Source organism: Pseudophryne corroboree, chromosome 9, assembly GCF_028390025.1.
Source record: "Pseudophryne corroboree isolate aPseCor3 chromosome 9, aPseCor3.hap2, whole genome shotgun sequence".
In the NCBI taxonomy this organism is placed as follows: Eukaryota; Metazoa; Chordata; class Amphibia; order Anura; family Myobatrachidae; genus Pseudophryne; species Pseudophryne corroboree.
In genome coordinates, this window is record NC_086452.1 from 56936184 (window position 1) to 56963379 (window position 27196).

Sequence of the window (27196 nt, forward strand, 5' to 3'; positions counted from 1 at the left end):
GATCTCTTTTTATCTCGGCTGGCAACCGTACAAAGTGGTGCGGCCTGGCACACCCCGCGGTTGCTCTTTCCAGCTTCCGGCAGAAAACCCTGCCCATCGGGATGACCCGACAAGCAAAGTTAAACATGCCCAGCAAGGATTGCGCCTGCCGCAGCTTAACCTTACGCGAGCCCATGAACTGGCCAATGGCCTCGCGAAGCTTAGCCACTTTGTCCAAAGGCAGACGACACTCGCCTGCCACTGTGTCGATCTCGATACCTAGAAATGACAGGCAAGAGATCGGCCCCTCCGTTTTGTCTTCGGCAACTGGCACTCCGAAGTGACAAAACAATGCTCGTATACTGAAAAGCAGGTTGCCGCACCGCGGAGAACCCGCCGGACCCGTACAGAGGAAATCATCGAGGTAATGGGCAACGCCGTGCCCACCCGACGAAGACTCCACGCACCAATGCAGGAAGGTGCTAAAACGTTCAAAATACGAGCATGAAACGGAACATCCCATCGGCAAACATTTGTCGATGAAATATTCCGATCCAATCCGGAAACCCATAAAACGAAATGAGTCCGGATGGAGGGGTAGCAACCTGAACGCGGATTCGACGTCAATCTTTGCCATGAGGGCCCCAGCTCCGTAGCTGCGGACCAAATTGAGCGCCTCGTCAAACGATTGATATACCACCGAGCAATGACCCGGAGGTATAGCGTCGTTGACCGAGGCCCCCGGTGGGTAGGAGAGGTGCTGGATCAGACGGAAGGCCCCAGGTGTCTTTTTGGGCACCACCCCCACCGGGGAGATGACGAGATCAGCCACGGGGGGTGAAGCAAAAGGCCCCACCATCCTGCCCAGCCTGATCTCCTTATCGACTTTTTCCCGCAATACTAAAGGCAAAGCTCGAGCCGACTGCAGGTTCCTCTGCGCCCTAACTGTAACCTCGCTTGCAACAGGCAAGCGGAACCCAAAACTAAAACCTTCGTATAAAAACCCGGCATCCTCCTTATTCGGATACCAACTCAACCATTTACGCATAGCCTCTAACCTAATTGGCGTTGGCGCCCTGAGGAGCACTCCCGCCGGGTGCTCCTCTAGAGTAGGGTTGTTTAGCGCGGGGACCCTGCCGAGTATTCTTGAAGCAAGAGGAGGCCGGGTGGGAACCCCCGCAATGGAGGCAAGCGTGACGGAACCGACACTGCTTGCCGTAGGTACATGCCGCGTTGTTAAACGCGAAGCATAACCCTTTCGTTCCTGTCTGTTTCCCAGTCCGGACGGCCGACCTAACTGGCTTGGCCGACCCGCCGTCCCCGCCGGGCGCATGGGCGGACGGCCCGACCCGGTGTCCGTCCGCCCCTGTGCCCCGGGGCTCCTTGGCCTGTTGTGAGGCCCTGGTGACCCTAAGCCATACCTCCACGTCCTTGAACCCGAAGTCCATCACATACAACCCGTCCTGTTTCTCTCTGAATTCCTCATCATATCTACGCCATTCGTCACCCGCCGACGTGCGTTGCATATCATGCACGAGGTGCAGGTACCGGATGACATTCATATGCTCGTCTGGCCTGTCCTCAAGGTAACAAGCCGCGAAAACCCAGAAACCTGCCAGCCAGTTATCGAACGTGCGAAATGCCTCGGCCCCTATGCCCTTCTTAGCGGTAGCTGCCTTGAACTCCCTCTTCGCGCCTTTTGTCAAGACGAAGACATCCACGTAGTCCCCCCTACGAATGCTTTTGCTGCAGCTATCCCTAAGCCCTCGCATGACAGCGGTATATTCGCAGCGAACCACGCCTGGCAAGTCGCGCCGCTTCCTAGCCTTGCGAGATTCTTTGCTAACCCGCCTTCGCCTCTTATGCCTCTCCTGCCACCCAGCCGCCTTTTTGGCGTATTTAATCGCCCTTTTCTTCGCCTTCGCCGTGCTACTTATGTCGGACACCACCGAGGAAAGGGAGGAGGAGGAAGAAGAGGAAGAAGAGGATGAAGGGGACGAGCTGCGCGAACTTGAGGGAGTACTCGCAACCGACCCAGACTGCTCCGCCTCACCTGAAACCGTAGAATGGTCGGATCCAGATTCATCAGGGGCGATGTACGAAACGTCCTCCACTTCCGATTCCGCTTCCTCCGTATCCGTCTGATCAACTGCGGGCAAAAAGGGGGAAGAGGACCCAGAGACACACAGTGGCGAGCGCCTAGCCCTTCCAGGCGATGGCGTGCCGGATGAACGCACATTCTCATCCCGCCGTGGCTGCTGCTGCAGCTGAGCCGCGGCCGCACCAAGCTCACGGCACGCACGCGCTACCCTCTGCGCGGCAGAGCCCGCACCCGCGCCCGATCCGCTAGGAAACCCCCCGGACCCAACCTCGCGCTCGGGGGCCGCTGAGAGCGGGCCCAAAGCTGCCACCACCGTGGCGAGGGCCGTAGCGAAAGCGTCTTGTGTTATATTCGCATCCCGTGGCGCAGGCGCGTCGCCTGCTGGTTGCCGAGCGGGCGGAACGCGCCGTGTGGACCCGCCGCTGGGCACGGGAAGCCATGACCCATCCGGACCACAAATCGGTCGGCCCTGCGGGGAAAGGTCCGTAATGACCGGGCACCTCACCCTGGACATAAACCCCCCCCTACTTCCTGTGCCCGCCCGCCCAGGTCCCCCGGAAGTGCTGGATGAGCTGCCACGTCCAGCCCGGGAGGCCCTGCTCTGTGCCTCATGTGACGCCCGCGGTGCCGTGCTGCCCATCCTTTGCGCACCGCTGGGCGAAAAACCCCGAAAACCTGGTTGATCACCACCAGGCCTGCTTTCCCTCCTCGCCCCGCCGGAACTAATCCGCAGCGAGGAGGGCTGAGGGGACACGGAACAATGCGGCGTCGCTGCGCGCACCCGTGCGCGAGAGACGCCGCCGGAGCCGCGCGTTGGTGCGCGCGCCCGTCGTGCGCGCGCCCCACCGCCTCCTGTCCTGGTGTCCCCCGCTGCCGATGCAGCCTCTTGCTGTGCACTCCTATCCGACGATCCGGCGCTGGGCACACCGACGGGCCCAGGCCGGATTGCCGTCACGTCTGTCGCCCGCCCAGTTCTCCCCCGCCGCGTGGAGCTTCCAAGCGGCCCTGGCAGGGAGGACCGGCTGGGTGTCACCGCAGCGGGTGCCGAGCGGCGTCCAGCGAGGCGCGCTAGCGCGCGCCCGCGGGCTCTCACCGTCCCGACTCCCCCGACTGCCCCCGGAGGCGAGGACCGTTGGTCCCCTCTCTCCAGGATGTCAGACCTCCGGACCGCCACGTGCCGCCCACCGCGGCCACCAGCAGCTACACTCGCGACCGCAGGGTCGCCGGAGGAGCGCGTCCTGCGCCCTGCACCCAACGACCCTGGAGCAGCCCCATGCGTATTAACGGCCTCCCCGGCGCCGGACATCCCGGCCCCGGGCTCAGCCTCGCTGGCCTGGTAACGGGCTGGCGCGCCTACTGATCGGCGTGGGCGGCTGGAGGCCATATTATAATTTGTTTCCTAAAACAAGTGCACGAAATATAGAAGGGTGAACAATCTGCCAGGCAGAACTCACCCCAAGGAAATTCAAACAGCAAAGAGGCCCAAAATGGCCACTGCAGCCTATATATACCCTAACCCTCCCCCTTTTCCTAAGGCTGTACTACCTCACAGCTAGTTCCACCCCTCACAGGATGTTTAACCCATTCCTCTCCTATGCAGTCAATTCTTTCTCCGTTCATTTGTATCAGAGACAGTCCTGTGTTTGCTGTGGGAAGTCCTCACATGATGCCAGTCAGTGTTGGTTTAAAGACAAAGTGTGTAGAAAATGTAAGAAAAGAGGCCATATTGAAAGGGTGTGCCAGTCAGGGAAAACACCAAACCGCTCGCAAGTATCCAAAGTTCCCGGGAGAAAATATACAACATCCCAGGTACATAAAAGTAGCCGACAATGAATCAGACTCTACTGATAGTACTGGTACAGAAAAAGGATTATGCAGCCTAGAGATGCACTCTATGACGGCAAAAGAGCGTCAAGTGATTTGGGTCACTTTGGAAGTAGCAGGTATTGACTTAAAAATGGAATTAGACACAGGCTCTGCTCTGTCAGTGCTAAATGCAAGTGATTACAAACGCCTGTTTGCTGCTATTCCTTTAAAGAAAACATCCGTAACACTCCGCACAAATACGGGTGAACTGGTGTCCCCATTGGGAAAAATAAAAGTTTATGTGAAATACAAAGGCAATACCCATAAGCTGTATTTGTACATACTACCACATGGTGGACCGGCATTATTGGGCCGCGAATGGATAAGGAAAATCCAACTTGACTGGCATTCCATTCACAGGCTACAATCTACTGCATCTGATGTATCCAACAATGACGCAGCTATTAAGGAACTTTCTAAATTGTTAGCTGCCGCACAACCCATTTTCCAACCAGGGTTAGGCACGTTAAAGGACATTAAGGCCAGTATAGAGTTGGATCCACATGCCGTTTCAAAGTTTTGTAAAGCTTGCACAGTACCTTATGCCATCCGACCAGCGGTTGAGGAGGAACTACGGAATCTGGAAGACTCTGGTATACTCTCCCCAGTGGAATGGAGTGAATGGGCTACGCCAATAGTTCCGATAGTAAAGAAAGACAAAATGGGAAGTATCCGTATTTACGGAGATTTCAAAATGACAATAAATCCAGTACTACGGACTGTGCTGTATCCTTTGCCTAAAATAGAGGACATCTTTGCAGCTCTCTCAGGGGGCGACCGCTTCTCCAAAATTGACCTAGCTCAAGCGTACTTGCAAATGGAAATTGAGGAGGCATCTAAGAAATATTTAACCATCAATACTCACAAAGGTTTATTACAATATAACCGTCTGGTGTTTGGACTTTCTTCTGACCCAGCATTATGGCAGAGAGCAATGGATCAAGTCCTACAAGGAATACCAGGTACGCAATGTTACCTGGATGATATAATTGTAACAGGCAAAGATGATGTGGACCACTTAAATAATCTAGAAAAAGTATTAACCCGACTACAGGAATATGGACTAAATAAAGATAAATGTGCATTTTTCCAAGAAAGCATTTCATATTGTGGACATGCGATTGATAGAGAAGGACTGCACAAATCAAATGATAAAATTGAGGCAGTACTACAAGCACCCCAGCCACAGTCTGTCACAACTGAGATCTTACCTGGGCCTAGTTAATTATTATCACAAGTTCTTACCAGACCTCTCCACAGTAATACACCCGCTAAATGCCCTACTACAGAAAAATGCACGATGGAAGTGGACAAAAGATTGTGAGAAAACATTCTCAGAAACAAAAAGATTGATTACATCTGATAAAGTCCTTACTCATTTTGATCCGAAACTACCCATCAGGCTGGCGTGTGATGCGTCACCGTACGGCATTGGAGCAGTGTTATCACATCAACTGAGAGATGGTAGCGAGAAGCCAATAGCGTTTGCTTCACGATCTTTGACAGTGGCAGAGAAGAATTATGCGCAAATTGACCGAGAGGCCTTAAGTTTAGTATGGGGAGTGAAGAAATGTCATCAATTTTTGTATGGGCAAAGGTTTACATTAATTACGGATCATCAACCACTGGTATCAATTTTTAACCCCCACAAGGGAGTCCCAGCCATGACTGCAGCTCGGCTTCAACGTTGGTCATTATTCCTGGGTGCTCATACATATGACATTGAGTTTAAAGGAACAAAACTACATGGCAACGCTGATGGTCTATCGCGTTCTCCCTTGCCCCAAAGTGAGGAGAACAGTGATGGAGACCCCTGGAAGTGTATCACAATATGTTGATGGAACAGCTACCTATTACCAATGCCACGATCAATCGGGAAACAAGGAAAGACCCGGTACTATCAAAAGTAATGGACTTAACTCTCAAAGGTTGGCCTAAAGATGGCGATGCTCAATATTACGGGTTTTCGGGCAGGAGAGATCCGCTTTCTGTCTGTCAAGGAACTCTATTGTGTGGGTCACGAGTGGTAATACCACCTAAACTGCGAAACAGAGTTTTGGAAAATTTGCATGAGGGTCACCTAGGCACAGTAAAAATGAAGAATCTTGCTAGAAGCTATGTATGGTGGCCAGGAATCGATGGTCAAATTGAAACTTTGACAAAAGGGTGTGAAGGATGTCAAAGAGTTCAAAATGCACCACCTTTAGCCCCGTTACACCCCTGGGAATGGCCTTCATCTCCATGGCAGCGGGTACATATTGACTTTGCTGGTCCATTCATGGATTGTATGTTTCTTTTTGCAGTGGACGCTCATTCAATATGGCCAGAGGTAATAAAGATGAAATCCACTACTTCTGAGAAAACAATTGCTGTGCTGCGAACCATCTTTGCTAGAAATGGTCTACCGGAGCAAGTGTGCAGTCACAATGGGCCACAGTTTGTGTCCATGGAATTCAAAAAGTTCATGCAAGACAATGGAATTAAACATTTTACATCAGCTCCACACCATCCAGCCACTAACGGTTTGGCTGAGAGATTTGTCCAAACATTCAAAAAAGCTATCAAGTCCATGCACCATGAACATCTACCTTTGCAACACAAGATTGACAACTTCCTGTTTATATATCGTAGGACTGAGCACTCCACTACCGGTCAGCCTCCTGCGGTGCTATTTATGCAACGGAACTTATGGTCTCAGTGGGACTTGATAAAACCGGATGTGAGGTGGAAGGTACATAACAAACAGTTTCAATCAGTTTATCAGAAACCTACTCGGTTCTTCCACATTGGCCAAGAGGTGCTGGTCCGTGATTATAGAGGAGACAAATGGCAACCGGGAATAGTTTCTTCCAAATCCGGCCCTCTGATGTACGTGATTGAAGTTGGAGGAGAATTGTGGCATCACCACATTGATCAAATCATTGAGGCTGGGAGGCAAACTGACTGTACGTCGACGCCTGGACATAGTCAAGCCAGTGATGTGGGGGTTTATGTATACCCCTCTGGAACTGATACAGAGACTGTTCCTGACACTGTGGAGGAAATGTACCCCTCTGGGTCAGATACAGAGCATACTTGCCTACTTTTGAAAACTAGTTTCAGGGAGATTCCAAGGGGCAGCAGAATACGCCACACTTTCCGTTGAGGGTGTGTGTCATACTCCGCCCAAAGGGCGTGTTTAGGTCCACATAAGGGCATATTTATTGCCACTTAGGGGTGTGTCCTGCAATGGCAGGTGAACACAATAGTACTAATAGCAGCACTTACACCATGGTAGACATTAACGCTTCAGCATGACCCGCAGCTCCACGTATCACCCTCTTCTGTGAGCTGCTCCGGGACCCACCGCTCCACGTCTTCAGCAGCACCCCTGCCTGCTGTAAATACACCTCAGACAGCGCTGCAGCTGTCAACAACTATGCATATGGACAATAGGGGTAGTTACGGCCCTGCACACAGCACCATAATATATTACATTATGCACAGCCCACATCCCTCATATTGCACCAAGTATACACAGCACCATATCACATGACATTATACACAGCCTCCCCCATATTACACCCAGTACTACATTACATTACCTTTTACACAGCCCCCCTCCCCTCGTATTCCACCCAGTACCTATTACATTGAATTATGCACAGCATATACCCTCCCATTTTACACCCAATAGCACATTGAATTACACTTGACATAGACCCCCCCCATATTACACCCAGTTGCACTTTACACTACATTATACACAGCTCCCCTCCCCATATTACACCCAGTACCATATTATATTGCATTATGCACAGCATACACAGCTCCCCCATATTACACCCAATTGCACGTTACATTTTACACAGCCCCCCATAGTACACCCAGTAGCATATTACACAGCCCCCCCCATATTACACAGCCTCCCCATATTACACTGCCTCCTCCATATTACACCCAGTAGCATATTACACAGCCCCCCCCCATATTACACTGCCTCCTCCATATTACACCCAGTAGCATATTACACAGCCCCCCCCCCATATTACACTGCCTCCTCCATATTACACCCAGTAGCATATTACACAGCCCCCCCATATTACACTGCCTCCTCCATATTACACCCAGTAGCATATTACACAGCCCCCCCCCATATTACACTGCCTCCTCCATATTACACCCAGTAGCATATTACACAGCCCCCCTCCATATTACACTGCCTCCTCCATATTACACCCAGTAGCATATTACACAGCCCCCCCCCATATTACACTGCCTCCTCCATATTACACCCAGTAGCATATTACACAGCCCCCCCCATATTACACTGCCTCCTCCATATTACACCCAGTAGCATATTACACAGCCCCCCCCCATATTACACTGCCTCCTCCATATTACACCCAGTAGCATATTACACAGCCCCCCCCCCCATATTACACTGCCTCCTCCATATTACACCTAGTGCACATTACACTGCATATTACACAGCTCCCTCCCCATATTACACCCAGCAGCACACTACATATTACACCTCCCCTTCCCCCATATAACCCCCCCAGTATATATAGCACCCACCTGGTTTGTTGCTCCCTCCTGTAAAGAGCAGGGAGCCCAGGGAAGCCACTTCCAGGAGCAGCAGGAGCAGGAAGACGAGCTGATACACACAGCCCACTGTGAGTGTGGTGGGCGGGGCCAGCCAGAGTGAAGAAGCAGAGCCCTGGCTGCCGGGTTATGTGCTTCACTGTACGGGTGGCTTCTCTGCACACTGTTCACACGCTGCTGCTGCGCAGACACCTCCCGGGTCACAGAAAGTCTGACGCCACCGCTACTCTCAACCCAGCTGTGGCCAACCACCGCAAGTGACTGTTCCAGTGTAAGTCCCGCCCCCCGCATTTCCGGACTCGCGCATGCGCAGTCCGGATTTGCAAGGAGAAACTTAAAAACCGGGAGGGCTGGCAATGTTTGCGGGGCAGCGGGAGGGTCAGTTAAAAATCGGGAGCCTCCCGCTAAATGCGGGAGGGTAGGCAAGCCTGATACAGAGACTGTTCCCAAACCGGTTATGGAGTCACCTGAGCATGAGGTTCCCTTAGTAACAACTGATCCTGAACCTTCTAGTGTGATTTCTGTGGAGCAGCCAGTCACTCTGGGAGTTAAACATCGGTATCCAGACAGAGTCCGTAAGGCACCTCAGAGGCTTGATTTGTAGCCTTCTGGGGTAACATATACATTGCTTAGTGCTAACATTTTTCATGTCTGCATTTATCTAAGTTGGGAGGAGTGTGGTGTATATAGTTCCCATTGCTGTATATGTGTTCTGGTGGAAGGTTACAACGGATCTTATTTTGTATTTGTATTAGTTGGTGTATGAATCTATTTCTGTGTTCTTTAGTTTCCTGTTCTTCTCCAGTAAAGAAGCATGCAACACTCCCTGTGTCCTGGTTACATTCAGTGGTTAAAGTGGGCCGGAACGGGGCGGAACTGCGTTCCGTCACCTCTAATTGCAGGCGGAACCAGTTCCGCCTCCGTCCGGCCACAGCATCTGGTCCCCACTGCATTGTAAAGGTGGCAGCGGCCGCCAGCCAATCCTGGCTCGCGGACCGGCTGCTTCACCAATCAAAAGAAGGGGCGGCATTTTTAAAATCGGGCGTGAGCCAATCATGGCTCGCGGACCGCCAGCCAATGAGAAGCTGCCAAGTGTCAGCTTCTCATTAGCTGGCGGTCTGGGAGCCGTGAATGGCGCACAATCAAAGTGCAGCCTCGCTTTCTCCAATAGCAGCCCTGCCCGGTCCTCTCACATCACATCTCACCCCCAGCCGTCACTCAGTCACACCGCATCTCCTCCCCCAGCCGCTACTAACACCGCATCTCCTATGGGGTCCCACCTCCACCTCTCTCCTGCCAGGGTAAGCCAAATCGTGGGATTACTAATGTATTACATGGTGGCACAGTTTTCCAGCAGGAGCTGCTGCTTATCGGAGGTGACCACCTAGTAGCTGCTAATCAGGGATGGGGTCCGTGTCCTGCAGCTTCAGTCTATTAGGGCAGTGCCTCTGAAAAAGGTATGAGTGCACCTGCCATTGACTGTGAATACTTTAATGTTTATAATGTTTCATGTGTCAGAAATGGGTGTGACCTTACAAGGAAGGGGCGTGGCCACACAAAAGTTGCAGTTGGAAAAAAGCGCAGGAGGTGAGTACCCGGGTGGCATGGGGGTTGCCTGGGGTGCACTGTGAGTCACAGTGCACCCCAGGCAACACCCATGCCACCCGGGTACTCACCTCCTGCGCTTTTTTCCAACTGCAACTTTTGTGTGGACACGCCCCTTCCTTGTAAGGTCACACCCATTTCTGCGCCGCGCGCATCTTCGGCGCACGGGGTCTTGGGGGAGGTGAGTTCCCCCACCTCTCCAGGACCACTTTAAGCACTGGTTACATTAAATACTCTTATTGAAATATAAGTAACAAATTTAACAGGCAACTTCTCCACTGGCTCACTTCTTCACACTTTTCTCTGCTTCATGAATAGATTTCAATTAAATGATACCTTAGCTATACTAGACGGGAACCCTCTCTAAATGGCCCAAGCTTGTTCATACAGATGTAAGTAATATTTGCAAATGTTTTTCTCATACGTCCTAGAGGATGCTGGGGACTCTAAAAGGACCATGGGGTATAGACGGGATCCGCAGGAGACATGGGCACTTTAAGACTTTAAATGGGTGTGAACTGGCTCCTCCCTCTATGCCCCTCCTCCAGACCTCAGTTAGATTCTGTGCGCAGAGAGACTGGACACACACAGCGGAGCTCTACTGAGTTTCTCTGTAGAAAATACTTTTTTTAGGTTTTTTATGTTCAGGGAGCACTGCTGGCAACAGGCTCCCTGCATCATGGAACTGAGGGGAGAGAAGCAGACCTACTTCTGTGAGTTCAAAGGCTCTGCTTCTTAGGCTACTGGACACCATTAGCTCCAGAGGGTCCGGTCACTTGGTGCGCCTATCTGCTCGTTCCCGGAGCCGCGCCGTCACCCCCCTCGCAGAGCCAGAAAAAAGAAGCCGGGTGAGTATTACGAAGAAAAGAAGACTTCAGTGACGGCAGAAGACTTCAGTAGTGAGGTACCGCGCAGCGGTCGCGCTGCGCGCCATGCTCCCACACACACACACATACGGCGGCACTAGCGGGTGCAGGGCGCAGGGGGGGCGCCCTGGGCAGCATGATTACTGAAGTTAAGCACTAGCATAATCATATATTAGAAGTGCCTAGGCACTAAATACAGTATAGCCCCCGCCAGTATAATTTTTTTTGAATATGAGCGGGACTGAAGCGCGCCGCTGAGGGGGCGTGGCTTAGCCCTCACAGCTAACCAGCGCCATTTTCTCTTCACATGGAGCTGCAGACGCTGGCCCGCACCTCCGCACTTCTGTACAAGTAACAGGGTGCAAAACGGGGGGGTTACGGCACAGTAATTTGGTGCTATCATCATTTGATATAAAAGCGCTAACAGGTCTGAGGCAGTGTGTATAAAGTCTCAGTACCGGGATCGGCGCTGGGTTGTGAGTTGGTAAACTCCCTCTGTGTTTCTCTAACAGGCTTTCCTGTGGGTCTGTTCCCTATAGCCCAGTGTGATTGTGTGTGTCGGTACGTGTGTGTCGACATGTCTGAGGCTGAGTGCTCCTCCCCGGAGGAAGTTGCTGTGGGGGCAGATAAGGCGCTGGGAGTGTTAGGGTAATTTAACCTCTTCTGGTCTGGTCTATAAACTCTCTGCAGTCATCAGTCAGAATTCTGTTCCTTTAGCAACCGGTTGGAGGTCAGTGAATGAAAAGATGACACAGGATCATGTGTAACCTAAGCAAATCATAAATGACCTGCTAGGGGCCGTCCACAGGTTTATTTTTATAGCTTAAGAAAAAGAATCATGCTTGCCAATACATTTAGCCAATCAGAATACACCATGTATGTCTCAGAACCTGAAATACGTCAATTGTCATACAATGTTCCAAGTGGCAACTAGAACAGCCTTGAAAATGGTTATTGTTTTGTTAATTATCAGTCTTTCGGACATAAACTCAAAACATTCTTCAACATTCTTCCCAATTAGCCTTGGATATATCTGGTGTTGCTTTGTCCGCCTTGGATAGATCTGGTGTTGCCTTGTCCTTGTACAAGTTATGCTTTAAACAAGATTTTCAGAGTATATAGTTTTCAGAATATCTGTGCAATATATTTAAGGATACATGAACACATTTTGTGATTAACAGTAAATATCTTAATAAATGCGAAAAAGCATGAATCAATATATATTTGCTATACCGCGGAAGCTCCTACACCATCATTTCCCCTCTTTTTGATTCCACTTTTTCTCCCTATTCTACCTACACTAGGCCTAAACTATCCCCTTTCAGTAAACCAGTCCCCTGGACTTATAGCCCAAACCTTGGGGATTACCCCTAACAACAACCAAAGGATAAGCAACTTCATTCTTCTGGCTGGAGAGTCACTGTCAACTTCTTCGAGTGGGAGGCGTGTAATCAGGTATCACGACCTTTCACCTTAATTTGAGGTAGGCATGGTTAGCAGCACTTGATATGGACCATCATATCTTGGTTCAAAGGTCTTTCTCACATGTCTCTTTAAATAGACCCAATTTCCTGGATTTAGCTTATGCGTAGCTAATCCTTCTGGGTCTGGAATGGAAGAAAACACTCGGCAATGGAGGTTAGTCAATGTTTTACAGACCTCCTGTACATAACCTGTTAAATCACCATGATTATGTTGTAACTGTTGTGGATAATAACAACCTGTTCTTGGAGCTGACCCAAACAATAATTTATATGGAGTCAGCTTACTAGGTTTCATAGGTGTGGTCCTAATATTGAATAAGACTATAGGTAGGCATTCTTGCCAAGTTCTTTTGGTTTCTGTCATCATTTTCTGTAGTTTTAGCTTAAGGTCAAAGTTCAGATGTACCCCCCTCCCACTCGCCTGGGGACGGTAAGGCACGTGGAAGGCCTGCTGTATCCCCAAATCTTTCATTATATGCTGCATGACTTCTCCTGTGAAATGTGTACCTCTATCTGATTCTATAACCTCAGGTACCCCAAATCTACATACTACTTCTGCTATCAGTTTCTTTGCAGTGGTTTTTGCTGTGGCTTTGCTTACTGGCCAGGCTTCGGCCCAGTGACTAAACATGTCCGTTGTTACTAGTACACATTCATATGGACCGCTTCGTGGCAATTGTATATAGTCGATTTGTAGTCTTTGAAATGGGTAAGAGGCTTTGGGTATAGTTCCTAGAGGTGTCTTGGTTCTTTGTCCTGGATTGCTGATTCCACAGATCCAGCATCCTGCTACAAAGTTTGTTGCAGCTTTATTGAAGCCTGGAGCTATCCAATGTTCTTGTACTCTATTCACCATGGCTTCCTTTGAATGTGTACTTGTCCATGAGCTACTTGTAACATAGGTGGAAATAGAGCTGCTGGTAGACAGTACTTTAATTCTCTTGACTTCCAAAGTCCATGTTCATCTTCTTCTGCCCCCAATCGTGTCCATTTTTCCTTTTCTCCTTGTGATGCTTGTTGTTGAATTTTGATCAACTCCTCTTCACTGGGCATTTGCTTCACATCTTGAGCTACTAAGACTTGCTCAGGTTCTTTTGATTGTAAGGCAATTCTCTTGGCTTCTGCATCTGCAAATGCATTTCCTTAAGCTTCCATGGTTTGGCTCTTAGTATGTGCTTGTACCTTGATTATGCCAATCCTTTTAGGTAGTTCCAATGCTCTGAAGAGTTCCATAATCAAACTGGCATGTTTGATGGGTTTTCCGTTTGCACCTTTGAAGTCCCTACTTTTCCAAATAACAGCGTAATCCTGGGACACCCCCCAAGCATAGCGTGAATCCGTGTAGATGTTAGCTGTCATGTTTTCAGCATGTATGCAGGCTTTGGTCATTGCTATGAGTTCTGCTTCTTGTGCCGACATGCTTGGTGTCAATGGTCCAGAGTCTATGACTTCAGTTTCAGTTGTTACTGCATATCCTGTCCTTGGGGATCCATTATCATAATATCTTGATCCATCGACGAACAGGTTCATGTGGTGTTCAGTGGTGTATCTTGGACATTAGGAAGAGGTAAAGTCTCTAATTCCATGAGGGCTAGGCAATCATGTAGAGATGATTGTGTTGTATTTTCTGCGTCTGTAGCAGCATTTTCCTCCTCATCTGACGATTCACCATCATTACCATTTCCCCCTCTCCTCCCCTCTTTTGAATCGTTGATGGGAAGGAGTGTAGCTGGGTTTAGTACAGTGCATCTTGTGATGGTGACATGGGAGGCGCTTAATAGCGCTACTTCATATTTGGTAAGTCTGGCTGCAGAAAGATGCTTGGTTTTTGCTTGACTTAGTATTTCTGTTACAGCGTGAGGTACTTGTATACATAGTGGATGATCAAGCACAATGTCTGCCACTTTTTCCTTGAGTATCGCTGCTGCTGCCACTGCTCGGACACAGGATGGTGCTCCTCTGATAATCGGATCCAGCTGGGCTGAATAGTATTCCACTGGTCTTTGTTTTGGTCCGTATTTCTGGGTGAGCACCCCTAAAGAATGCCCTCTGTTTTCATGGCAGAATAGGTTAAAAGGTTTTTTATAGTCAGGCAATCCCAATGCTGGGGCTGTTATTATGGCTTGCTTTAGTTTTCTTACTGCTTCTTCAATGGTGTCCCTGTTTTCTGCTGACACCTCCTTTTTTATTAATTCATATAGAGGTTGCATCAGTAATGAAGCTGAGGGTATCCATTCTCTGCAATAACCAATAAGGCCCAGGAAAGCTCTGATTTCTTTTAATGTTCTTGGGGTTTTTGCTTGAGTTATTGCTTTTGTTCTTTCATCAGTAAGATGCCTTGTTCCTTGGGATATGCAGTGTCCTAAAAAGATAACCTTTTTTTGTACTAGCTGTAGTTTGTTTTTTGACACTCTGCAATCTTCTTCTGCCAAAAAGATGAGTAGTGATGCTGTTTCCTTTTTGCACTTCTCTTCTGTCTGTGCAGCAATAAGCAGATCATCGACATATTGAACTGACTGGGTGTCTGTAAAGTGCGGTCTCCATTTCTGCAGGATTAATGCCATTGCCTCTGAGAAATCTGATGGACTGGTTGCTCCCCCCTGGGGTAATCGTGTCCAACAGTATTGTTTACCTTTGTGAGTGAATGTTAGAAACTTCTGGCTTTCTTCTGTAATGGGGACTGAAAAAAATGCGTTCGCGAGATCGATTGTCGAAAACCATGCAGCTTCAGTCGGAATCTGATTGAGTAAAGTGTGAGGATTGGGTACTATTGGAGTATTGACAATCAGTCTTTTATTGATTTCTCTTAAATCATGAACAAGTCTATATTGAACTTCATTTGTATTAGTTCGTTTTTTCACGGGAAACAAAGGAAAATTAAAAGGGGATCTGCATTCTTTAATAACCCCCACCTTCTTGTATTGTTCCACTTGCTGGGTTATGGCTTTTGATTGTGCTTCTGTAAGAGGATATTGTCTGATTGATACTGGTTGCGTTCCTGGTTTCAGCTGTAGCTGTACTGGCTGAACCCGCATGTGTCCAACATCATTCTTTCCTTTGGACCAGAGTTTTTCTGGTACTGCCTTTAACCAGTCAGGTACATCAGCCAAATCTTGTTTTGGTGATGGGTTGGAATCTTGTCTTATATGATATATCTGTATGGCTGCTTCCATCTGTTGATGAACCTTCTCTGGTAATTTACTGGAAAATTTAATTCCTTTTGGTGTGTACTGTATGCAGGCTTGAATCAACTTTAGAACATCTGCTCCTAATAAGTTTACTGGGCAAGTACTAGAGGTGAGGAATTGGACCGGAATGGGAGTTTCAACGTCTTCAATGGTTAATACCATAGGTTTAATTTCATTTAATTTCACTGTAGTTCCTTCTAAACCAGTTGCTAGAAGTGTCTCAGTGGTCATTAATTCACTTGGTACCTCCTGCTGCTGTAAAATTGTTCGGCTTGCTCCCGAGTCTATAATGCATTGATATTGGTGACCTGTTGGCAGTACAAGGGTCACTTGATCATTTTCTTGTTCAGATGGTGTTTTGGCAGGGAGGTACCTCGGGAAGCCACTTCTTCATGCTTTAGGTTTTTCTTGCTGGTTTTCACACCATTCCTTGTATTTTCTGCAATTCTTCTTAAAATGTCCTTCTTGCTTGCAGAAATAACACTTTCTGTCATCTTGCTTGGTTCCTTCTTTTGAGTTCCTTCCTGTGGCCCCTTGTGTTGGGCTTCTGATTTTCCACTTGCTTTGTTCCTGGACAACGTGAACTGTTACCTTCGGTATGGCATTCTTTTCTTTGGCTTTTCTTATTTTTTCATTCTCCCTTTCCTCCATTCCTTCTAGCACCTGAACTATTGCTTCAAGTTCCATATAAGATGTTTCTGGCCTAACCTGGAACAACTGAGTTCTATAGGCTTCTGACAACCCATTTAGGAATTTAGTTTTTAACAGTCTTTTGTGTTGAGGGTTATCTGTTGCATATCCTTCATCAGTGTGTCGTATAGTGACTTTATCATAGTAAGTTCTGATGGACTCAGTCTTCTCCTGTTTCAAGTCTGGGTCTGCTGGTGCCCTGAGTGTCTGTGCATGACACTATCTCTTAAGTCTTGTCATGTACATCTTTCCACTTTCGAATGTTGTTCTATTTTCCTCTGCCGGGGCGGCCTCTATGGCTGGGCAATTGTCTGCTGCAATTGCTACTGCCATGGTGCTCACTGCTTGAGCTGTTCCTGGTCCTAGTATAGCCTCACACAACTGGTGATAGTCGACCCATGCTGGTGTCCATATGGCTTGAATTCTTTCCATATAGGCATAAAATGCTGTTGGGTTTTTTCTAGGATCTGGGGACTCTGCAACTATATTTGCGAGGTCGTTGCCATACCATGGCTTGTGTTGTTGGCTCTGTACGATGTATGGTTCATCCACCCTGGTTGCATCATTTGTGTTGCGTATTCTCTGCACTTGCACTGGATACAGAGAAATAGGCAATGATGACCGTCTTTCAGCATTTCTAGTTGCATAGTTATCTTGGCATGGCGGTTCATGTGATGAAATCCAGTTTCCACAATTTGGGCAATGTTCATATCCTTCTGGAACGCAAAACTGACATACTGGACACAATCTTTCAGGAAAATATATCACTTTACTCTGTACATTATGTACCTGGGCATGAAAAGCTGTAGAGGCTGTGTCTTGATCCCTTGCTTCTCCTCTCCGCCTGATTTGCACCCTTTCGCCTATAGTTCCTGATTGTGGACTATTGTTTACTGGACTCATAGCTTGATTCCAGGTGTCCACCACTCGTTTAAACATGAGGGGAGCTTTAGGTGGCCAGTTTCTTTGGTTTGATCTTGTTGGGGTTTCTTGTGATAAAGTATCAGGACACTGGGGCATACTCTGTACACATAGCTCAGGTAAATCATTCGGGTTTTCAACCACAGATCCTTTCAAGATAGGGCTGATTATTCACCACTCTTTTCCTGGTTCATCTCTTTTCAATTTCACTATTAGTGAGCTTGCAGATGATTCAATTCTGTTCATACTAGGGGTACCTGGGTGTGCATGCATGTCTGAGTATAGGGGTGGGGTATAGTGTGGAGGTGCTGTTGCTGGAATCACAGGCAGTGAGTTTAACGCTGGTTGTGGTGCTATTGGGTACTCTGGTACAATGGGGAAATCATTTTCCTCATCTCTTCTTCTATTTTCTGCTTCTAATTCTTTTTCTACAGTGATCCAGATGGATACTTGATCTCTACAATTATGCTTAATTATCCAATTCTTGTTACAGGAGGCAAATTTTTCCCATTTCTCTAGGTCTAGTGTCCCTTCTGACGGAAAACCTGCTCTTTTGAAAATTTTACTTATTCCTTTCAGAGCTTTCCTCCCCTCCCTGTTACTAACAATATCCACGGGTTTGTCGTGCCCTGACATCTTTACAGACTGCGCTCCCATGCCTGGGTGTGTGTGCGCAGTACCCCTCCTGATGTGGTATTTTAGTAACCCCTTATGAGGGTCTCCCCTCCCTGTTACTAACAATATCCACGGGTTTGTCGGGCCCTGACATCTTTACAGACCGCGCTCCCATGCCTGGGTGAACGTGCGCGGAACCCCTCCTGATGTGGTATTTTAGTAACTCCTTATGAGGGACTTAAAAGCTCCTTGTGAGACGCTGACTCTGAAGAATTTCTTCTATCCTTGTACCTAAAGAGCTCCTTAAATACGTCTGTGGACAAATGACTGGGGTTGTAGTGTTACTCCTTCCTCCCTGTATTGGTGGAAAATCTATTAGTACTGCTCCCCAAGTGAGACCTGCATAATAGATTATTTCTTCTGGATCACTGAGATGCGTCCCTAATATTATTGTTAAGTCACTCCAAGGGTCTATCCCCCTGCTTATATAGACTCCTGCTTGTACCAGTACCCCTGTTGTTCCTTGTGTTTCCTTTCAGACAGTAGCTGTTCTTTATTACTGACCCAATCCTACCCCTTAACTGTCTTGCATAGGGACATACAATATATACAGTACAATGTGTGCAGGAGAATCTAGTTGCTGACACTGGTTCCATTATTTAGCAGACACCCGACTCCCCCCACCTTTTCAAAAGCATATTGACAGAGTACATACAACAGTGCAAGGATCCCAAAACAAGGATGACAATAAGTGCTATATCTGACACTCTCGACCACCTCTTATATCTGGTTTTTCTGTCTTCTGGATACCCTCTTACTGCTATGTCTGTTATCTGTGTGCACGGCAGCTGTTTGAGGCTGTACGGGCAAATGGGTCTTAAACCTGGGATTATGTGGTTTCTAGGCCAATAGGTTATGATGTTAGACCAATCATTCTCAATGTAATGTTTCAACAATTTCCTTTTTAAATGACAACCTATTGTACAATAAAATTCATCATCATTTTCCACATAACCAAATGAGACTTCAGTGCTTGTAATTGCCACCAATCTCGGTGCTACAGATCCTTTGTATTTTCTTAACACAACAACACAGGTACAAGATTTGCATACACCTCTTTGGTTATTTATCAATTCAAACTGTATATCAGCATTAGAATACACCTTGGCCATACGCCACCTTTTTAAAAATGCAAAAGTTTCCTGGATATTTGATTAATTCCCCCTGTACACTTGTGACAAATTAGCTGAAGATATTTACCCACAATTTAACAATATGACATACATGTATGGTACCTTAAAAAATTTCTTCTGACTGACACTGGGCTCTTTAAGATATTCTCTGTTCTTCCCAACTGGACTTCCCCCAGATTCATACAAGAAGCGCTGAGTTCAAGTGAGCAGGTAGAAATCTACACATTAAATCTCACTTACCGTTTTTTTTATCAGCGGTTCCTGAAAGATCAGAGGATTTGTTGCCAGTGGAGGATATGCTGGAATATCCCGGACGATGCTCCCAAAATGTTAGGGTAATTTAACCTCTTCTGGTCTGGTCTATAAACTCTCTGCAGTCATCAGTCAGAATTCTGTTCCTTTAGCAACCGGTTGGAGGTCAGTGAATGAAAAGATGACACAGGATCATGTGTAACCTAAGCAAATCATAAATGACCTGCTAGGTCCACAGGTTTATTTTTATAGCTTAAGAAAAAGAATCATGCTTGCCAATACATTTAGCCAATCAGAATACACCATGTATGTCTCAGAACCTGAAATACGTCAATTGTCATACAATGTTCCAAGTGGCAACTAGAACAGCCTTGAAAATGGTTATTGTTTTGTTAATTATCAGTCTTTCGGACATAAACTCAAAACATTCTTCAACATTCTTCCCAATTAGCCTTGGATATATCTGGTGTTGCTTTGTCCGCCTTGGATACATCTGGTGTTGCCTTGTCCTTGTACAAGTCATGCTTTAAACAAGATTTTCAGAGTATATAGTTTTCTGAATATCTGTGCAATATATTTAAGGATACATGAACACATTTTGTGATTAACAGTAAATATCTTAATAAATGCGAAAAAGCGTGAATCAATATATATTTGCTATACTGCGGAAGCTCCTACACCATCAGGAGTGACCCTGTCGGCACCGACGACAGCTGATTGGGTAGAAATGTTGAGTACGTTGAATGCTAATGTGGCGTTATTGACTAAAAGGTTGGGTCATTTTGATTCTCAGACACAAACATGGAGACAATCCATGGAGGACACCTTGTCTCAGGTCCAGACCCCCTCGGGGTCACAAAAGCGTTCATTTACTCAGATAGCAGATACTGATACCGACACGGACTCTGACTCCAGTGTCGACTATAGTGATGGCAGTTTGAATCCTAAACTGGTTAAGAGTATTCAGTACATGATTGTGGCAATTAGAGACGTATTGCATATCACAGAAGTCCCTACTATTTCTGATACAAGGGTCTGTTTGTATAAAGGTAAAAAACCTGAGGTGACGTTTCCCCCCTCTCATGAGCTGAGCACTCTTTTTGAGAAAGCTTGGGAATCTCCTGACAAAAGGTTACAGATTCCCAAAAGAATTCTGATGGCATATCCATTCCCCTCTGAGGACAGGGAAAAGTGGGAGTCAACCCCCAATGTGGACAAAGCTCTGTCACGGCTGTCCAAAAAGGTGGCACTTCCGTCTCCTGACACGGCTGCCCTAAAGGACCCTGCGGATCGTAAGCGGGAAACTACCTTAAAATCCATTTATGTCACTACGGGTACGTTGCTCAGACCTGCCGTTGCATCGGCATGGGTGAGTAGCGCTATTGGTAAGTGGGCAGATAACTTGGCATCTGACATAGATACCCTGGATAAGGATGGCATTCTTTTGACTTTCGGTTATATCAGGGTCGCTGGAGCATACCTAAAGGATGCGGCGAGGGATATTGGCCTGTTGGGATCAAGGGCCAATGCCATGGCAGTCTCGGCCAGGAGAGCACTGTGGATTCATCAATGGAATGCTGATGCCGACTCTGAGAAAGCTATGCAGACTCTCCTGTATAAAGGTGGTGTCTTATTTGGTGACGGCCTCGCTGATCTGGTATCTACGGCTACCGCGGGTAAGTCATCATTTCTACCTTATGTCCCTGCACAACAGAAAAAGACGCCTCACTATCAGATGCAGTACTTTTGGCCCAATAAATACAAAAAAGGACGAGGGTCGTCCTTCCTTGCCTCTAAAGGTAGAGGAAGGGGAAAAAGGTCACCTGCTGTGGCAGGTTCCCAGGAGCAGAAGTCCTCCCCGGCTTCTGCCAAATCCACCGCATGATGCTGGGGCTCCACTACAGGAGTCCGCACCGGTGGGGGCACGTCTCCGACTCTTCAGTCAGGTCTGGTTTCACTCGGCCCTGGATCCTTGGGTTTTAGAAATAGTGTCCCAAGGGTACAAACTGGAGTTTCAAGACGTGCCCCCCCCCGCCCCCCACCGATTTTTAAAATCAGCCTTGCCAGTTTCTCTTCCAGAAAGGGAAGTAGTGTGCGCTGCGATACAAAAGCTGTGTCAACAGCGAGTCATTGTCACGGTACCTCTGTCACAACTGGGAGAAGGGTTTTATTCAAGCCTGTTCGTCGTCCCAAAGCCGGATGGCTTTGTCAGACTAATCCTGAACCTAAAATCCCTCAATTTGTATCTGAAAAGTTTCAAATTCAAGATGGAATCTCTCCGAGCAGTGATCTCCAGTCTGGAACGGGGGGGATTTTATTGCGTCAGTCAACATAAAAGATGCCTACTTATATGTCCCAATATATCCTCCACATCAAGCTTTCCTGAGGTTTGCTGTTCAGGATTGTCATTACCAATTTCAGACGTTGCCGTTTGGTCTTTTCACGGCTCCCAGGATTTTCAACAAAGTAATGGCGGAAATGATGGTGCTCCTGCGCAAGCAGGGTGTCACAATTATCCCGTACTTGGACGATCTCCTGATAAATGCGAGATCAAAGGAGCAGTTACTAAGAAACGTTGCGCTCTCCCTGACAGTCCTGCAACAACATGGTTGGATCCTAAATTTGCCAAAGTCACAGTTGGTTCCGACAACACGGCTGTCTTTCTTGGGCATGATCCTGGACACGGAACTGCAGAGAGTGCTTCTCCCAGGGGAAAAAGCTCTGGAAATCCAGAACATGGTCAAAGAGATTCTGAAACCGGCAAGAGTGTCGATTCATCAATGCACTCGGGTGCTGGGAAAGATGGTGGCAGCCTACGAAGCCATTCCGTTTGGCAGGTTCCATGCCAGGGTGTTTCAGTGGGACCTGTTTGACAAGTGGTCCGGGTCTCACCTGCACATGCACCGGAAAATAAGCCTATCTTCCAGGACCAGAATATCTCTCCTGTGGTGGCTCCAAAGTTCTCACATCCTAGAGGTACGCAGGTTCGGGGTCCAGGATTGGATCCTGGTGACCACGGATGCAAGCCTCCGAGGTTGGGGGGCAGTCACACAGGGGGAAAATTTCCAGGGAAAATGGTCAAGCCAGGAAGCTTGTCTGCACATAAATGTTCTGGAATTAGGAGCCATCTACAACGGCCTTCCACAAGTGGAACATCTTCTTCGCGGTTTGCCCGTCCTGATTCAGTCGGACAACATAACAGCAGTGGCGTACATAAACCGCCAGGGTGGAACAAAGAGCAGAGCGGCGGTGGCGGAGGCCACAAAAGTTCTCCGCTGGGCGGAAAAACATGCAAGCGCTCTGTCAGCGGTCTTCATTCCGGGCGTGGACAACTGGGAAGCAGACTTACTCAGCAGACACGATCTCCATCCAGGAGAGTGGGGTCTTCATCAAGAGGTCTTTGCAGAAGTGACAAGTCATTGGGGAATTCCTCAAATAGACATGATGGCGTCTCGCATCAACAAGAAGCTTCAGAGATATTGTTCCAGGTCGAGGGACCCTCAAGCCAGTGCAGTGGACACCCTGGTGACACCGTGGGTGTTTCAGTCGGTATATGTGTTCCCTCCACTTCCACTCATTCCAAAGGTGATAAGGATCATAAGAAGAACAAGGGTTCAGGCGGTACTCATTGTTCCAAATTGGCCACGGAGGGCCTGGTATCCGGATCATCAGGAATTACTCATAGAAGATCCCTGGCCTCTTCCTCTAAGAGAGGATCTGTTACTGCAAAGGCCGTGCGTGTTCCAGGACTTACCGCGGTTGCGTTTTACGGCGTGGCGGTTGAACGCCAAATCCTAGCTCGAAAGGGTATTCCCGGTGAAGTCATCCCCACTCTGCTTAAAGCTAGAAAGGAGGTTATGGAAAAGCATTATCACCGTATTTGGAGAAAATATGTGTCTTGGTGTGAATCCAAGAAGGCTCCTACAGAAGATTTTCAGCTGGGTCGTTTTCTCCATTTTTTGCAGGCACGTGTGGATGCGGGCCTAAAGTTAGGCTCCATTAAAGTGCAGATTTCGGCCTTATCAATTTTCTTTCAAAAAGAATTGTCCGCCCTTCCAGAGGTTCAGACTTTCGTGAAAGGAGTGCTGCACATCCAACCTCCATTTGTGCCCCCAGTGGCACCATGGGACCTTAACGTGGTGTTGCAGTTTCTTATGTCACACTGGTTTAAACCTTTACAAAAGGTTGAGTTAAAATTTCTCACTTGGAAAGTGGTCATGCTTTTGGCCTTGGCGTCCGCAAGGCGGGTGTCGGAATTAGCGGCTTTGTCTCACAAGAGCCCCTATTTGATCTTCCATGTGGATAGAGCGGAATTGAGAACTCGTCAGCAATTTCTGCCAAAGGTGGTTTCTTCGTTTCACATGAACCAACCTATTGTAGTCCCTGTGGCTACTGAAGCCTTGGCTGATTCGAAGTCTCTCGATGTAGTCAGAGCTTTGAAAATTTATGTCGCCAGAACGGCTCAGAATAGGAAAACAGAGGCTCTGTTTATCCTGTATGCTCCCAACAAACTTGGGGCTCCGGCTTCTAAGCAGACTATTGCACGCTGGATCTGTAATACGATTCGGCATGCTCATTCAACGGCTGGATTGCAGTTACCGAAGTCGGTGAAGGCCCATTCTACCAGGAAGGTGGGCTCATCTTGGGCGGCTGCCCGAGGAGTCTCGGCGGTTCAACTTTGCCGAGCAGCTACTTGGTCGGGTTCAAACACTTTTGCTAAGTTCTACAAGTTTGATACCCTGGCTGATGAGGACCTTATGTTTGCTCAATCGGTGCTGCAGAGTCGTCCGCACTCTCCCGCCCGGTCTGGAGCTTTGGTATAAACCCCATGATCCTTTTGGAGTCCCCAGCATCCTCTAGGACGTATGAGAAAATAGGATTTTAATACCTACCGGTACATCCTTTTCTCTTAGTCCGTAGAGGATGCTGGGTGCCCGTCCCTGTGCGGACTCCATATGCAGTACTTGTTGATGGTTATTGCTTCTGCTACACAAGGGCTGTGTTTCGGTTATGTTCAGCATGTTGCTGTTTTTGGTTCATGCTGTTAACTGGTATTTTCTTGAAAAGCCATGTTGTACGGTGTGTTGTGGTGTGAGCTGGTATGTATCTCACCCTTAGTTTAACAAAAATCCTTTTCCTCGAAATGTCCGTCTCCCTGGGCACAGTTCCTATAACTGATGTCGGGAGGAGGGGCATAGAGGGAGGAGCCAGTTCACACCCATTTAAAGTCTTAAAGTGCCCATGTCTCCTGCGGATCCCGTCTATGCCCCATGGTCCTTTTGGAGTCCCCAGGATCCTCTACGGACTAAGAGAAAAGGATTTACCGGTAGGTATTAAAATCCTATTTTTTGTCATCATAGTACAAGGTATTTAGGGCCTATTTATCAAATATTTGCAGGAATGTCCACAAATATTTAAGATCGCTCAAATTACATACAGGGGAGCGCAGCAGATATCGAAAGCAGTCCCCCGTTTTCAATTGCAAATGCAGCCCCTATGGGCTTATATAGGGGCTGCTTTATTGCTGAATTTACTGAAACATCAGAGCTTAGCCCCAGTAGTCCTATTAGCTACACTCTGCAAAAAATAGCTGGAGAGGGATCTGTATAATTCCTCCCCAATACTCTCCACTTGTGCGTGTGTGGACAGCAGACTGCACATGCAAAGTGATCCTTAGCTAGAGACAAAGTAAGTGATAGGTAACTAACACCATTGTATCTTGAAGGCTACACTCCACAAAAAATATCAGGAGAGGGATCTGTATGATCCCTCTCCAGCAGAGCTGGCCCTAACCAATATGATGCCCTAGGCAAGATTTTGGCTGGTGCCCCCTAGCACCGCCGCTAGTTCTGCAGGAGATGCCTGGCATGAGTCAGCTGGCAGCTCTGCTAACGTCGGGCGCCTATTGTTTATGAAAATGCTTCTTATTTGCATTACTATTTGGCTAGGACGCAGAAGCAGCTTCCGCTGATTAAAATGATATGCAGCATGCCTATATTCTGTGTGCGACTGCGGCTGTATCTGCATATGAAATGCTACATTACAGTGATTTCCAGGAATACACTGCAACGTAGCATTTCATATGCAGATACAGCTGCAGTCACACACAGAATATAGGCATGCCACATATCATTTGAATCATCAGAAGCTACTGGTGCCCCTAAGCATACCAAATGCCCTAGGCATTTGCCTAGTTTGCCTATGCCTAAGGCGGCTCTGCTCTCCAGCACGCTCCATTTACAAATGCACAGTCAGCAGACCGCACATGCGCAGTATCACAGCCAGCCCCAATAATGGATACTTTTACCCATCACAGGGAGGTGCTCCTTTCAGAGCCCCTGTCCTTGCATGTGATTCTTGATACATATCAATGGTACATAACTGCCTATTGCATCCTGTATTAGTAAGGAATGAAGCATTTATTCAGCATAAATATAAATAGGCAGGGCACTCACCAGGCTTTCACGCATCAGAAAGATTGTAAGCCATAAATACCCCATTGTATGATCACCAGATCACGTTTCAGTTTAGGACCTTAATCATGGCAAATCACATCCCAAAAGTGGAGTGAGCAGCAAGTCCTACACCGGACTCTAATTATGATCACTGACACCTGTGTCACACATGTGCTGCAATCTAAGAAACCAAAGGGTCTGATAACCTGCATAGCCAGTATGAACAGGGTGAAATCTGGAAGGGGCAAAAAACCTTATTAAGCCCCTTCTTTAGCACTTCATTGCGGCATCTGGAATTGCGGATGCGTGACAAGTAGACTCGGCGCATATGCAGGTCTCCAAAAACATGGTGCCCGCCGATGCATGTTCCTGGAGACTTCTGAGTGATCTCTTCTTCTGCAGCAGTGCTGGCGGGTGACTCTGGAGATGTAAGTAATTAAACATTGGTGCTGGTTCTGCGGTGTGAGCCCCCTTGGACCCTTTCGGAGCCCCTGTCCCTGCCTGTGCTAGGTGATACATTCACCAAACATGACTGCATTCTGCAATGTGGTCCTGGGCGCTAATATCGCACCCAGATCGCATTGCAAGTGCAATCATTGCTAAATGGGCCACATAGCATCGCCTGAATATCCACACCCCACAATTACAAAAATAATTTTTTGCGTACCCCTGAAAATGTTGAGTATCTCTGTGGATACTCATACAGCAGGTTGTCTACAAAAATCGGCAGGCAGAAGATGCATCAAGGCTGTATGTACTTTCATAAGCTAAAACTTTCAGTTGTCTTGATACAAATAACTACCTGCTTATATAGTATTTGGAGTCTATTACGGTAAGTGTGCATGTGCTCCCCATACCCTGTGTTTTTTTATTTTTATTTATTCATTAATTTTCTTACAGGGTGTCTCCACTTATTTCTCAGTACCTGATGAACTTCATATCCATACTTTAGCCCCCAATAAAATGAATGTGCCATTGAAGTGAATGGGAAAAGCGCTGTGTCACTGTGTCTGGACCTCTTATATTGTGGGTATACATTTATGAAACAACTTTTCGAGCGAATGAACAAACACTGGATAACTTTCATAGCAAACAACTGTTTTGGTTGTGTCTTTTTTTTTTTAGTAATTAAAACTTTTTTTTATATCTATCTATCTATCTATCTATCTATCTATCTATCTATCTATCTATCTATCTATCTATTTGTGAACTTTTGAAAACCACTGTTCTTCCTACTTGCCTACCCTCCCGGAATGGCCGGGAGGCTTCCGAAAATCGTGTGGCCCTCCCGGCCCCCCGGAAAGGTGGGCAAGCCTCCCGCTTTCCGTGCTGACCCTCCTCGGCCGCCCGCAGCAGAGAACAAGTGGGCGGTCCGAGGGGGTCCGATGATGCTG

General features: G+C 47.6%; 1 pseudogene; it reads left to right on the forward strand.

Annotated features, from left to right (window-relative positions):
* The first annotated feature begins 1914 nt into the window (after nt 1-1914).
* LOC134958721 (uncharacterized protein K02A2.6-like) lies at nt 1915-26786 on the forward strand (annotated as a pseudogene).
* Nucleotides 26787-27196: the final 410 nt, after the last annotated feature.